This window comes from Sinohyriopsis cumingii, chromosome 14 (assembly GCF_028554795.1).
Source record: "Sinohyriopsis cumingii isolate HCF-2022 chromosome 14, ASM2855479v2, whole genome shotgun sequence".
Classification (NCBI taxonomy): Eukaryota; Metazoa; Mollusca; class Bivalvia; order Unionida; family Unionidae; genus Sinohyriopsis; species Sinohyriopsis cumingii.
The window spans coordinates 68418979-68433909 of NC_142974.1; the positions used below are offsets into that span (position 1 = coordinate 68418979).

Here is a 14931-nt window from a genome sequence, read left to right on the forward strand (position 1 = left end):
TATATATATATATATATATATATATATATATATATATATATATATATACATATATATATATATTTGAAAACAAACACCCAACCCAACTCAACATCATTTTTATGACAAGAACATACTGCCCACATATCATGTGCCGTAAAATGGGAAAAAGTACACCTGCTAAGATTCATCAATGTGAACTGCAATTTCAATAATTTCAACAATTACAAGTTGCAGCAATGAAATTATTTTTACTGAGTAATAATTGGCTTCACATATCAGGTCTGACTACTTATGAACTCTCCTGGATAGAAAGATAAAACTCACTTACATGGTTGAGAACTGAAGCTTTAAGTATGACTTAATAATAGACAACTAGCATAGCTTATCAGATCACTATGGAATATTTACAATAAAACGAGTTTTTCCTGGATAAAATACAATTCTCATAGATTTCGCCATTGTATAGTCATGCTTCAACAGGGGAAGGGTAGCTGAAACAATAATTAGAATGGGAAATTCAACCGATCAATTTTAAGTTTATAAACCTGCCATTCATTTAAATAAGAACATTTCTTCAGAAAATTTGCATGTGTCCTGTTTGAATTTTTCAGACTCTCATTTCATATTTTAAGTGGCAGATGGGGATAGTGTGGGTAGACCAACGTTTTTGAACAAACCATTCAGTCATCTACGTCATTACATTCTTTCTTTACGTGACGTTGTTAATATTTGTATAACTATGTATGCACTACATATAGTAAATTCACCAAGCTGTGTCACGGTCAAAGGTTACTCGTTCAGTTTGTTTATCTTACCTTTGTTGTGTTATTTGAATCATGGACATACGAAAGTAATACGAGTTCGAAAGTTCACATTAACAACTTGATATTAGTGTTACCTAAGACATGTAAGTCCAAAATGGGTATATAACCAGTCATCGACATTCAAATCAGACATTTTAACGTGCCAAGATTGGACGGCTTTATAAGAAGGTAAGGTTGCTTTCTGTTAACATATACGTCTGATACTGTTGTAGCAGTGCTAGTAGTCATCGACATTCAAATCAAGACATTTTAACGTGCCAAGATTGGACGGCTTTATACAAAGGTAAGGTTTGTCTCTGTCTCCATATATGTCTGATTATTTTGTAGCAGTGTTAGTAGTAATAGCAATAGCAGTATCGGTCGTAAATTTGATTGTACATCAACACGCTGCATTGCCATTTGACTGTTTAGCAAATATTCCGCTAATTTAATATTAAGGCTATTCTCTCGATTTTTTAACATATCAAAAAGATAATGTTTGGTTTATTTCGTGATTGTTTAAATGGTCTATCACTTTAATGTAACATGGATCAACAATAAATTGTGTCGCTATTTACAAAATGTCTCTTTTCGTTCCAGACAATGAAGACCTTTGCATATACCATCGTTTTCGTATTCGCTATAGTGGGTTATAACACTTTGTATGTTGATGCAAATTGTCAGACAAGGTAATCATGCTTAGTTATTGAATGTCTTTCCGTATTATCATCCATTCCTTTCTTAATATATCCATCCATTGATGCCTAGTTGTTTCACATATGCACTTATATACCAACCAATGAAAGTATGTATATCCCTTGAAGGAGTAAGTTACATATCAGTTGTTGCAATTTTTGTCACATGCAAAATAAGCTATGTTTAAGAAGACACAGGATCCTAAAGGCACACACGATGTTCTTGTTGATAATCTACAACCCAAATTCTTGGAGGCTCATTTCATATTGTATTATTTCCTTGCAACCCCTTCGGTTTGTTAGCTGTAGTGGAGAGTGCAGTTTCATTTAATTATTATATTTGTTGCTTAATACACAGATTGTTTTTATAAATCGTTAGAACGTTTTCTGCACTGATTTGCAAGCAACGATTATCACACGATCTATCTTATCATGATTCACAGGCAGACTACTGCACGTGTGGCTAGCTGCAGTGTACTTTTATATTCCTTTCCGCGATGCACAAAAACATCAAAGAAAATAAAGCCAACAAGAGTCTATTTCGTTTAAAACCAAAACATAATTTGAAAAGGCCAAATCGTAATTTGTAACGAGCCAAATTTTAAGGATAGGAAAACACATCTGTAGTTAATGAGGCTTTATTCTCTGAAATAAAAGTAAATATATCAACTTGATGTCTACTAATTGTATTCTTCAGTATAGATATAAATAAAAATTAATGGGCATTTAAACATGCTGAACCATTTTCCATAGATAAGATCTCTAAAGAAGCCGTGAATTTAAGAATATTGTCTCGTAAAAACACAATATCGTATTGTCCATATTTAACAACAATCTATTCATCCGATTAATTAGGATGGTGATATCAACCGACATGCCCTTGCATCATCAATACAGTGTACGGATGGAAATGTATCAAACAATATTTATGAATATTTGACGCTGTATTTTTTCTAAATTAATTCATTGTTCAAAGTTAATAAAACTAGTACGATACATTTTAGATAAGAACATTAAAGATAAATTACATGTAATTTCTTTATGTTATATGCAGTGTTAATATAATTTGAAAACTAACAGTGCGAATTCTGTTTAGAAGAGATATGAGGGGAACGTCTGACGCTCATCGTTTTAGAAGAAAGAAAATTATTCCCATATCCCATTCATGGGGTACTCACATATCAATGTGTGCTTTTTTATTGCAGTGGATGTGATTGTGGCTTATTCTGCGTTGATGCCAACAATCAGTGGTGCAACATGAAGAGTACCGCATATTGCGAATGCAAGCAAGGTAATTGCGATTGTATTATAAGCAATATTATCTGAAATCGTTGATATTTCATTTTTAACTTTATTTTATTCAATATCATGTTGACAACCACATTGCTACCATCAACGAACCTTCGCCATTTTCAGCATTATCATCGCCATCATTATATCATTACTTCTCTCTGAGAAAATCATGACTATGCTGTTACTAATAGTATAACTGCTTCTGCTTCGACCGTTTGCCTTGATACCACTACTGCTACTGCTTTAACCTTTCCTCTTACTACACGTGCTACTACGACTGAATATGTTTGCACCACGCATGTAACTACAGCTAATATAACATCGAATCATAAGTCTGGATGACACTGTGTATATGCCTGAAATGGACATTAATTATAAGCTATAAGTAAACAAGGTTGTATTTTTATATATTTAATACCAGTAATAACAACCATGTTTGAAGGCATTTCAAAAATAAAAATAGGTTTACTCTCTATCATACGTACTTTAATTTAACGCACATACATATCAATGTATAATGGTCACAGTGCGACAGCCAGGAACTACTGCCAAAATGGAGAGGCCAAATGTTTAGATATTTACATTTTGTTTCCTATGTTCCCTTGAAGTGGGACCTATCGTATATGATCTTTGTATATGGTATGTATTTGACCCTCGATCGTCACATCTATTTTCGTCAACGAATATTAATTGACGCATCCTGTTTTAGTTTATTTATCTTGATTTCATTTTGCAAATTTAGACATTATTAAGCCATTGGTCTAAACACATGATCGGTTTTACAAAATTAATCTTTAAAGCTAGAAATATGATGTGATACCTGTATTACATTAACTAGTTCATCTTAAGGATTCGTCCTAACAGGACCCATATCTGAGTCAGATTATTTATATGTTGTTATTTATATGTAGTTATTGAGATTATAAAATATCTTGCATAACGTTTATGTTAATGATTTAAAAATAACCAATAAAAATGACTGCTGGAAATTCTTCGCACTATCTGTCCACATGTTATTTTCTATAGGTAATTAGGTTCAAAGGCAAAACGTATAGTGGTCTAAATGAATATAATCACTCAATAAAGTCCGTGATCTTGAAAAGACAAACGAAAGGCAAACTAAATTTCCCAAATGATAAAAGTATCTAAGAAAATGGTTTCTGATTGACTGAGCTCATTGATGATACCTTTCTTTGCAGCTAACATTTTAAGGGTTTTCTCAACACTTTTAAGTAAAGGCAATTGCGACTCTATACAAAGATGATGACATTGGACAAATGTTTTTTCATTTTTGTATGTCGTCGATACATGGTGTCATATCAGTATCATTTTCAATAATGCAGTTTATGAATGTGTCTCGATTGTCTGTGTTTCAAAGACATGTACCGGATTTCAGAAGGAGTTGTTCCAAATCGACATATATTTTACAAGTTGTGATAGACACTATGCCAGGATTTCCTTCAGAAAAATGGAATAACGTGGTATCTCGTTATTGTCGAAGTCCCATAGAACGTCATGGACATACGTTCGATTTGATGAATTAGATGAAACAAGATATGTTTACTGCAACTGCTACTACAAATAATGATGCTGCTGCTATACAAATATTTGTACTATTACTAATAATGATAATCATTATATTCTTCATAGGATGTATGTGGTTTGAGCATTTGATACCACTTGACACAAGAGAGCGTGTACATTGCAACGACTGTCAGTGTGGCGCATGGTCATCGGTTCCAAGGGTTAGTATTATTTTTTTAAAGCATAGTATTTACAGTTTACTGCAAACAACTGCGTTAACAAATTATGAAGGCAACAGAGTGTATCTCATTATGACGTATCACTTAGCATTGTGCCCTGGCTTAGCGGGCGAGTAATGCAGGATCATATGCAACTCACGTACATTGAAAATGGATGTTAAAATCGTCCACCATGCCTACCCGCCAATTTTGTTCTACATCCTAACCTGTTTTACTCATCCGTTCCATCAATATAAATATATATTCACAGTGACCGGAAACAAAAAAATATCTACGATTCAACTTTCGTACAAATTTAATCTCCAAACGCATCACTAGCAATATATCTTTTATAAAAACATCGTTATCGTTCTGTCTCATGCATGTATGAATGTATGTATGTATGTATGTATGGATGTATGTATGCATATATGTATGTATGTATGTATGTATGTATGTATGTATGTATGTATGTATGTTCAAAGTATTTCCTCTGAAGAAGTTATACAAAGTCAATTGTACTTTCTCTAATACATCTGACTTGCTCTCACAGTAGGAAGAATGTGTGCTTCTGCTAAACGTTATAAAATCTATTATTCAAAACTATTATGCAATATGAATGTAAAGTATATATTGTATCAAATTTCAAATTAATATGTTTCCAGTTAGTGTTATTTTTAATTCATTTTTCAGTGCAATAGAGCTTTGTCGTGCGGCATTGATAATTTGATAGAAGGAGAAGACTACCCTTCCACTAAACTATTGGATGAATGTGAAGAAAAATAAAATTGTATATCTAAACCTGTTATCAATATTTAACATGAAAATAATATCATTTAGTTATTTTAGTCACTATTTCTGAAACAAAAATCATATTGGCAGACCTATACCTCAGCATGAATAGTTTTTGGCATCTTGTTTGGAAGATCCATCTTTCAATAAAGGTCGCCTCAGTAATAGTTTGTTAGTTTGCTTTGTTTTGTTTCGTTTCTTTTATTTCTTTCATTTTGGGATGTTCTATTCATATTTCCTCTCCCGAAAATATTTCGATGACAATAATTAATTCATTTATTGATGAGATTGTTTAGAATAATAATCCTCTTACAGGAGTTAGCGTTGTTCTCAAGAGAAGAAAGCGTTCGGTTTAATTGGTAATTACTTCATAGTGTCATATAATAATTTTTAGATGCAGAATTAACATTTCATGATAATAACTAGAATACAAAAATAAACGACATGATGTGTTTCAATGAAATATATAATGTAATTACAAAGTCAATGATTTTTTCGAGTGGGCTTCATTGAAATTCGGATTGATTAATATCCGGAATGGAGCTTAATATAAAGTTAATAATAAGATAAAACTAACTTAACAGGATTAGTGTATTTACTCGTTGCCTCTATAAAGCGCCTAAAAGCACATTTGCTTACAACAATGGTCTCCTGGGATCTATACTAGTAGCCAAAACCTTATCTATCTCACAATATGTAATATATATTTAGAAAGTAATGAGAATTGTATGACTATACAAGAATATAAAAACCAAAAAGTACAAAGAAATTCCCGGAACATTGAGACCAAATCTAATTGCCAATTAAACCAGTCAAACTGGGGGGTATTGCTGTTAAAACAAAACATTGCTTCATGCATTACGATATGAAGACCATTACTAAGCAAGTGATTGGAGACAGTGACATTTTCTATATATCGTACACAACGCTATCACCTGCATTGTTGTCCGCTCTATACTTTCAGACATATGTTCATAACAATTTATTTCTGCAATACACATGTGCTCATGATAGACAGGTATACGTAATGGCTAGTTGTTTTAGATGGGAGTGACATTAAAGAGAGGCTTTCTAAGAAAATAAAAGTTATAAGATGTTGTCTGTACAGTGTAATCTTCCATCATTAAAGATATGTATTGTGTTTGAACAATACGTACAGTTTTAATTGCTCCGGTATATTTCACACCTGAACAACAATAAATAGTAACCTTAAATAACTGTCGGTATCAGGTAAACGCAGAGGGAAGAGTATTTACAATGATCTTAACAATATACTTCTCACAGTGATAAAATTATACACCGTAAAATATAGTTATAGATTGCCCAGTCAAAGCAGTATGTTTCCTTTAGGTTTGGTCTGCACGCTAAATCAATCCACAAGAAACAAACGCGAAATTGGAAACACAGAAACAAATTTCACTGAACAAAATACTGTACGTTTTCAAAATGTTTGAAAATGAAACCTGCTCCATGAAATATTTGGACCGGCAAATGCGATAATTTTTTAGTTTACAGTGGAAGAAGACGATTATTTCAAATCAACAGATACATATTTGATCAGTCAAATAAGAATTGACTGAGAATAATGGTCCAGATCGCATTCATTGATATATGAATGATTATATATGCCAGGAAAGGAACGCAATTTACTATGAAATTAACTAGGTAAAATGATAAAAATGTGTGCTATATTTTACACGAAGAAAAGTTAATCACAAAACATATTGCATCACAAAGATATTTGTTTTTTTATAACGATCTGTATTGAATAACAATTTTGTCGTTACAAGGTTATCCACACTTGCATACCTTGCGAGTGGAGAAAGTACACGTTTCGTTATATATATATAATTTATGTAAGTGTCGGACTAGATGTCGAGACAGAACATTCTGATTTTGTATCGTTGATGTTGAAAGTTCTAAAAACATTAAACAAATAAAACAAATAAATATTCTAGAACTTTCATCAGACGCAAAGGTATATGAACATTTTAAACTGGTCTGAAATGTCAAGATAGAACCGTTGTTTTGCAATTCTGATTCTTCTGTCGTTGATGACGAAACGTCTAAAATCGTATAAAAAATACATATTCTAGAAGTTTCCATCCTCTGGATGTCCCATCACCACAAAAAAAAACGCTTCAACACATAATTGAATTTGATACATTACGGACTACCTGAAAGCGAAGCTCCCGTCCCCAAGTTAGGCAAATGACAAAACTGATATCGATGTGATGCTGATTGATTATATCGCTTTAACATATTATTGATATCGATGTGATGCTGATTGATTATATCGCTTTAACATATTATTGATATGGTACTGATGCTTATACATGTGCGCTGGTAACTGGTGACTGTTATATGGTCTCCTCGACTAATCATCCTCATACTCATATATGTTGAGCTCACTACATTTCATCGCTGGGATACAATTCAAATCATGATGGACAAACGCCACAGCTTCACCAAAACGTTTGTATATGTCCACATTCTCATATTTCACTATCGCAGTCAACTCTAATGAGGACAGCGGTGACAACTGAGTGACATACAGTGTGTCCAACCAAAATTCTCTCCATAGTGGCAGGTAAGATAATGACGTCTCTCGAACATCCATCATTTTATACTATAATGTATCCACGAATATATTTTCAGTCAAACCGAACCAAAATTCTCCTTTTTTGATAAATTTCATCCCATGGCCCATAACCATCCATTTGCTTAAACACATTACTGATAAAATGTGGTCCTGGACCATCCCATTTTGTGCTGCCAATGGATACATCTATATAAACCACCTTCCTATGCTTTAAAGTGACGACCTCAAAACACAGTTGTCCAGAACTACCCAATTTTATGCAACAGAGTACCCCTCGTAAAAAGGTGGTCCAGAACCAACACCCAATCATCCTACTCACCTGCGGTTGTTGTTCTTGTTGTTGAGTTTAACGCCACTTATCAGCAATGTATAGACTATACAAGTCGGCCATTATTACTAGGGGAGGAAAAATCCACGAGAATCTACTGGCAAGCTTTCTCACGTACCAACGTTAGCCAAGCCTGAGACACGAACCCAAAAAGACAGAGGTGACATGTAAGTGATCCGGAACGATGAGCGTTTAAGACCACCCGGCCACTCGTGACTCACAGATGGGGTTATATAATCGAGGACCAATTGGGTACCAGTTGGTTACCAATTGGGGACGTTAGACCTACCTTAAAAGATACGACTATTGAAGAGATTAAGCTGACTACTAGTCGGCCAGGACCTTCATCATGATATCAAATTGATAGAATCTGCAAACTGAAACATTTAAACAAACAAAACAAAAGCTTGGAAGCACTTTCAAAGACCCAGACATGAACCTACGATAGTTTCAGTTACAAATGGTGTTGTCCTACTGTGAGACATGAAACTGATAATTCCAAAAGGGCTTAAAAAGAAAGTGATATAGCTAGTTCATGAAGGCCATGAGGGCATAATCAAGACAAAACAACCTCTTCGTGACAAAATATGGTTTTCTGTTATTGACAAACAAGTAGAAGATTATGTCAAAGTTGTATATCATGACTTGCATTAACACCAATGCAAATGACGGAGTCGCTAAACTTTACACTTCAACCAGATAACCACTGGTGTCAAATTAGCATGGATTTCAGTTCAAGGTATTGTCAATGTTCGGGATACCATATGTTGTAAAAACGGCTAATGGATCTCCATCCAATGGACAAGAATTTACAAAGTTTGCAGAGCAAACAGAATCTAAAATCACACCTTTATTGCCTCAAGGAAATGGTGAAGCATAATGGTGTATGATGCCATTTTAAAAAAGTAATTAAAGCAGCTAATGCAGAAACATACAAGTTAGAAATAAGAACTGTGCAACTTCTCGTGCAATTACATAGCCACACATAATGCAACAACCAACAACTCTTCCGCCGAGATGCTACTTGGACGAGAAGAAAGAACTAAACTCCCAAATATACAAATCAAATTAGACAACAACAAAACAAGGAACACATATACTAAGACAAAGGAAAAGATAAAGAGCTATGCAGATCAAACTCGAAAAGCTAAGTCAAATTTCAAATTTGGAGACAGTGTTCAAGAAAAGCAAAAAACAGCGAGAAATGTTGTCATTCCGTTCCACCCCAACCCCAAACAATATGAACTAATAAACGACACCTGTCATCAATCATGCAGTATATTTGCTAATTAATGAGATGAAGAAAAAAAAACTTGTTTACATTGCAAGTTAATGGATCTAGCTTATTTTTGTGATTTGGGATTCATATATAATTCTAGAGTATCAAGCAGAATAAACAACCAAAATTGTGCAATAAACTCTACATCAGTTTGCATGCCAATCACCTTTTTTTCGTTGTTAAACTCTGAATTGATTAGTGTAGACATGACCTTATTGTTGAACAATGTTGATGCAGCAAAATGATAATTGTGGAGAGCTTAAATTTAAAAACAGATTTGATGTAGACTTAAAATCATCGTCTTTTTAAATTTGTATACAAAAATCCAATAATAATGATATAATGACCATATGTAGAAAAATATGTTTCGTGTCAAATGTTATGAGTCAATGCTCTTAAAATAAGTAACAGAAAAGAGTGAAAGTCACAAAGCTGTGCAATATTTAACAGATAATTTATTTCTCTACAATTAAAAGTGAAAATGAGAATAAGGAACTGATGGAACTTGGAATTAAATCCTAAAAAAACCTAGAACGTCAGACACAGTCCTAGTAATTTAAAATGCCGAATAAGACTTGGTACACGTCCCGAACAAATCGTGAAGTTATGGCGATGAAGTGTATATTAAAGCGTATTGAGTGTTGTTGTGCCAACATTCCTTTATTGCAAAAACATAATAGTATTCCATGTTTAAATTCAATAGAAATTCCAGTAAATGTCTCTATACAAGACTTTTATCCCAAAACGTTTCTATTTGCGGAGAAAATAATCTTACGTTATATGTCCATGTGATCTAAAAATAACCACAAACAAAATGTTACTTACTCGAGAGTGGACAACGGACATGGTACTATTGCATCAGCCTTTCTAACATACAGTCAGTGACGCTATATAAAAACACTGATGAAATTTAGGCAATATTTAGCATTGAGAAGTTGCGATATTCACTGACATTATTCTAGTAAACACACACATGGATGAAACGCCATCAAAATTGATTGCTAAGTCAAATTCTCTGGAAGCATGCAAATTATATTATAAAATATTACCTGTCATTCATTTTGTATGTGGTTCCTTCCATGTTTAACAGTCTCTCGACAGTCATTTTTCTGCCTTGCCCAAAGAGTGTTTTTTTCTTAATACACTGTTCAACGTGTTCACGTGACTTTTTAACTGGTGTTGCTGTGTATAAAAATATGCAGTGTTTAATTTAACTTGTGTGCTGTTCAGTCGTAAACTGTTCAATGGAGCTTTTGAGCTGTTCAACAGATATATTGTGCTGTCCAGTGGAGCTTGTGAACAGATCGGCAGAGCTCATGTGCTGTTTCGTGGAGCTTGTGAGCCGTTCCCTCATGAGCTGTTCAGTGGAGCTAGCTAGCTGTTAAAAGAAAAAAGTACATATTTGACTCATTTGAGCTAACAAGTGTTTCAAGATGAAGCTTGAATAGCATGTTGTGATGGGATTATTTATTCATTTTCAGCACTTTGATGCACTTTTAATATGCAAAATTCCTGTTTTCCTGCAAACTGATTTGATCCCTTTGAAAGGGCCCAAGCACTAATCCCGGCAAACGTTTGGGTGAGGATCATGTAGTAGATTTATATCTATCAGTTGAAAGAATGTTACATTTTCGTTGATTCCAAACACTTTTGATGGGTGTCCTAGTTCTCACCAATGCAAACCCATATTGATTCCCTGTGTGTGTGTGTGTGTGTGTGTGTGTTTGTGTGTGTGTGTGTGTGATTTGATTTTTAACGTAGCTTTAAAATAAATTTCTGTCATATCGCTACGATGTCTGCAGTGTGGTAGTTTATAGTGATGTCTAGCACTGGAGCATCATGCCGCAAACATGTAACATTATGTCCCACACAGTCGCATTATCCTGACACCAGGCCGACCAGTCCTAACACTAACCTCTTAATGCTGCGAGCCAAGCGAGGCAGCTGTTAGTACCATTTTGGTGAGGATTTGGTAGGATCGAACCCACGATCTCCAGCATCCAAGGCGGACGCTCTCACAATTAGGCCAAATAAGCGGTTGATTGACTCCCTGTCTCATCATTGTACATGAAAGGGTATTTTGGATGAACACTTAAAACATGTGGGTTTCCCCCAATTTCCTTCCACTGCAAAAAGACCACATGGATGTTTATATATATTGCAGTGAGATGAGCTAATAAAGGCATTAACATTGTTTTTCAAATTGTTGTAAAATTAACAAAGTGCAATTGATCTGTGAAATGAATTAACCAAAGGTAATATTTATAAAACTATTAACAGCACACAAACGTGGACTCAACTCCTCAATAGAGGAACTTTTTATTTAAAGCCAGATCAATATTAAGAATTAAAAGCGCCATAGACTGTTTTAGGCATTATATGAGTAGTGTTGAAGAGCTCTTATTAAAACTTGACAGCAACACCTTGCTGTTTTCAAAAGATAATTTAGATAAGTTGGTTCTTCCATCTAGTCCAAGTTTTTTGGTCAATATTATCCAAAGTATTCAAAACTTCTAGTGATGCTAGAAATCTCATAAGTATATGCATTTACACACACACATACATATGTAGAGGACAATTTCTGACAATGGAGACAAAATACTTAAATCAAGCATTTATTCCTTTTTTAAATACCTTTAGCTTTTCAATGGACATCCGAAACCCAGTTCTTTTTCCAAGGCTGGGAAAAATGTTTTCGACTTCCTTATCATACAAGTCCAGTCCATATATTTATATGTATATATGCACAAATCCGACCTTTAGGCGACGGCGTCTAAATTACAACGTTTCGGCGACATCATTGTATACTGAATATGTGTGGGTCATGATTGTGCCTATATAGTAAATACTATATAAAATACTGAAAGGAATATGAAAATAAAGGAAAAAGTGGTAAAATAAAATAAATGACAGACATACATTTTTTGTCGCCATTTTTACTATCGCCTAAAGGTAAAACTATGTACGATCATGCATAAAACCAAACTTTTGGCGACCGGTCACCGATTGGTTCGTGTGTCGCCCAAAGGATTAGTATATATCTTGCTCGGATATAATTTATGTGTCTCACCTAACAGTATTATATACAGTGTAATTCGCTATTACGATTACCCTCGAGACGGAAATAAAGTGATTGCATGGGTTGGACAGTCTGAATATCGGGGTTCTGCTGTCGGCATCCATACAATATTGGCTAAAGTGATCACTGCGGAATCAGACGACTCATTGAGTATACTTATTAAACGGGACTGGAATATCTGGCCTTGATAAGGAATAACGTAATGGTTTTAATTCGGACTGTATACAGTTTTAATCTTAAAGATAGGCGTGGTTATTTATATACAGATCGATTTTGCATATATTTCGTAGTATAGATTGCTGTATTTTATTTTGTTTATTTTACTGTGTATATCAATTATTATGTACATGAATTTCATATGATTATACGTATTTTTATCATATCCTAGTCTGCGAATTAGTGGATTTTCCATTTAAAATATTTTTTTCCTATTTCATTGGAGTCAATTATGAATAGGGTCACAGGTGGCCGAGTGGTCTAATGCGCTCACATTTATAATATCACCGTCCGCATGGGTTCGAGTCTCGACTCTACTACCACGTGAGCATGCGAGAAAGCTTGCCAGTAGTTTCATGTGGGTCAGTGGTTCGTCCCGGCTTCTTATTCCACCACAAATACTGGCCGCTAAGTAGAGTCACATACAATGGTGTTAAACACGTACACATACCAACCAACCAACCAACCAATTAAATTAAGCTGGTTTTTGTCATAATGTAATCGATAGACGTTGATAACATTATTACCAAGAACATCGAAGATTATTTTCGTAATATTCTTTGTTTAATGGTAAACATATCCACATATTATGCAGGTGTACCAGGTTCGAATACAGCAACCTATTTTTCATTTTTATTTTTGATTATGCATATTCAACGTTGAGTTATGAAAGAGAACTATGCTATTACTAAGCAATAGCCTTAGCAAAGGCTGGGCTTGATTTGGTTTATTTTAGCGAGACCCCTGGATTTACGCGAAGGGACCTCCTATGAGCACTGTATTTTGGAAATAAACTTTTAAACAAGTTGTATAAAAATATCGAAGTTAACATTTCTTCCATCGATTTGAAGTTAATTTCTCTCTCTCTATATATATATTTAAAATTTACTAATGCGCAGGGCACCTTGAATGCGGGGCTCAATTGGGCCACATCGGTCCAATCGGCCAAAAAAGCAGGCTCTATTACTGCTACTATTTTCTATACAAATATCAATAAAAACACAGCAGAAAATAAATGGTGATTATTTGACATTATCCAGTAAGAGAGCTTATACTTCAATTTATTATACATTTTGATAGCCAATACGTTCGAGCATCACATAAAGTAAAACTGGCTTGTACTGAGTGAATAGCGAATATATTCCATCCACAAAAAGTTTAAAAAATGAAATACATTAATTATTCACTCAATATAAGCAAACCCCTCAATCAATTAACATCATACCTTTATTTTATATCAACGGATAAGCTCTCTGAACTATTTCCAATGTTGTGTGGCAAAGGGACAACCCAAGGGATATATACTACCTCTAAACAATTTAATGATAAATAAATGACTTTAGTAAAAAGTTTGATGATAGTTTAGACTTGGCTGACGTCCATAGTTTCAAATGTAGTCGTCACCGTCCAATTCATATACAGTCTTGCTAGCTGCTACAAAATTACTCCATAATAGCAAGCGAAAGTTTTTGAATTTTATTTTCATCAGTACGTGTACCGATCGCAGCCGTTTCAGGCATCATGAAATCCAGATTTGTATAATGCAGTCAAAACTGCAAAGAAATACAAGAAACCAGAGTTATTTGACCATTAATTTAGCTACGATTTACCTGTTACAAAGTGAAACTAGACAAGATTGGGTCAGAACCTATAGCAATTAAAAACACAGTTGTAGAAGACGAATAATACAAAGCCATACTTAAAGTACTGTTAGAAACTTTTTAAATAGGGAATATTACAACCTAATGAAAGAGTTGGGAAGGGGAATTAAGAAGAAAATTAAATCACTAACCAAAACATATTGTCAAGTCAAACAAAACAAAAGACGGTGTAGGCAAAACTAATTCAATATAATGATAGATATTTAAATACAAAAATAAGAGGATAAAATAAAATTGATGAAAGTACGAAGCTAGCATTGATTACGAAATAACTGGCACAAAATAGGGGCAGGTGAATTCTCCAATTTATATAGTAGACCAAGAAGGATGCATATCATGGAAGAAATAAGAAAAGGAAATGGCAGACATATGGAAAAACTAAAAAAGATACAGTTACCATAACTAAACCAACACACATAATGGAAGAAATATACAGCTTTTAAAAAGAAAAAAAAAAAT

The 14931-nt window shown here is 34.0% G+C and overlaps 1 long non-coding RNA gene across 1 annotated transcript; it reads left to right on the forward strand.

The window, feature by feature from the left end:
* Positions 1-1389: 1389 nt before the first annotated feature.
* On the forward strand, positions 1390-5416 carry LOC149784069 (uncharacterized). Its single transcript, XR_016414096.1, has 4 exons — positions 1390-1474; positions 2686-2771; positions 4424-4518; positions 5209-5416. It is a non-coding gene; the product is annotated as an uncharacterized LOC149784069 (long non-coding RNA).
* Positions 5417-14931: the final 9515 nt, after the last annotated feature.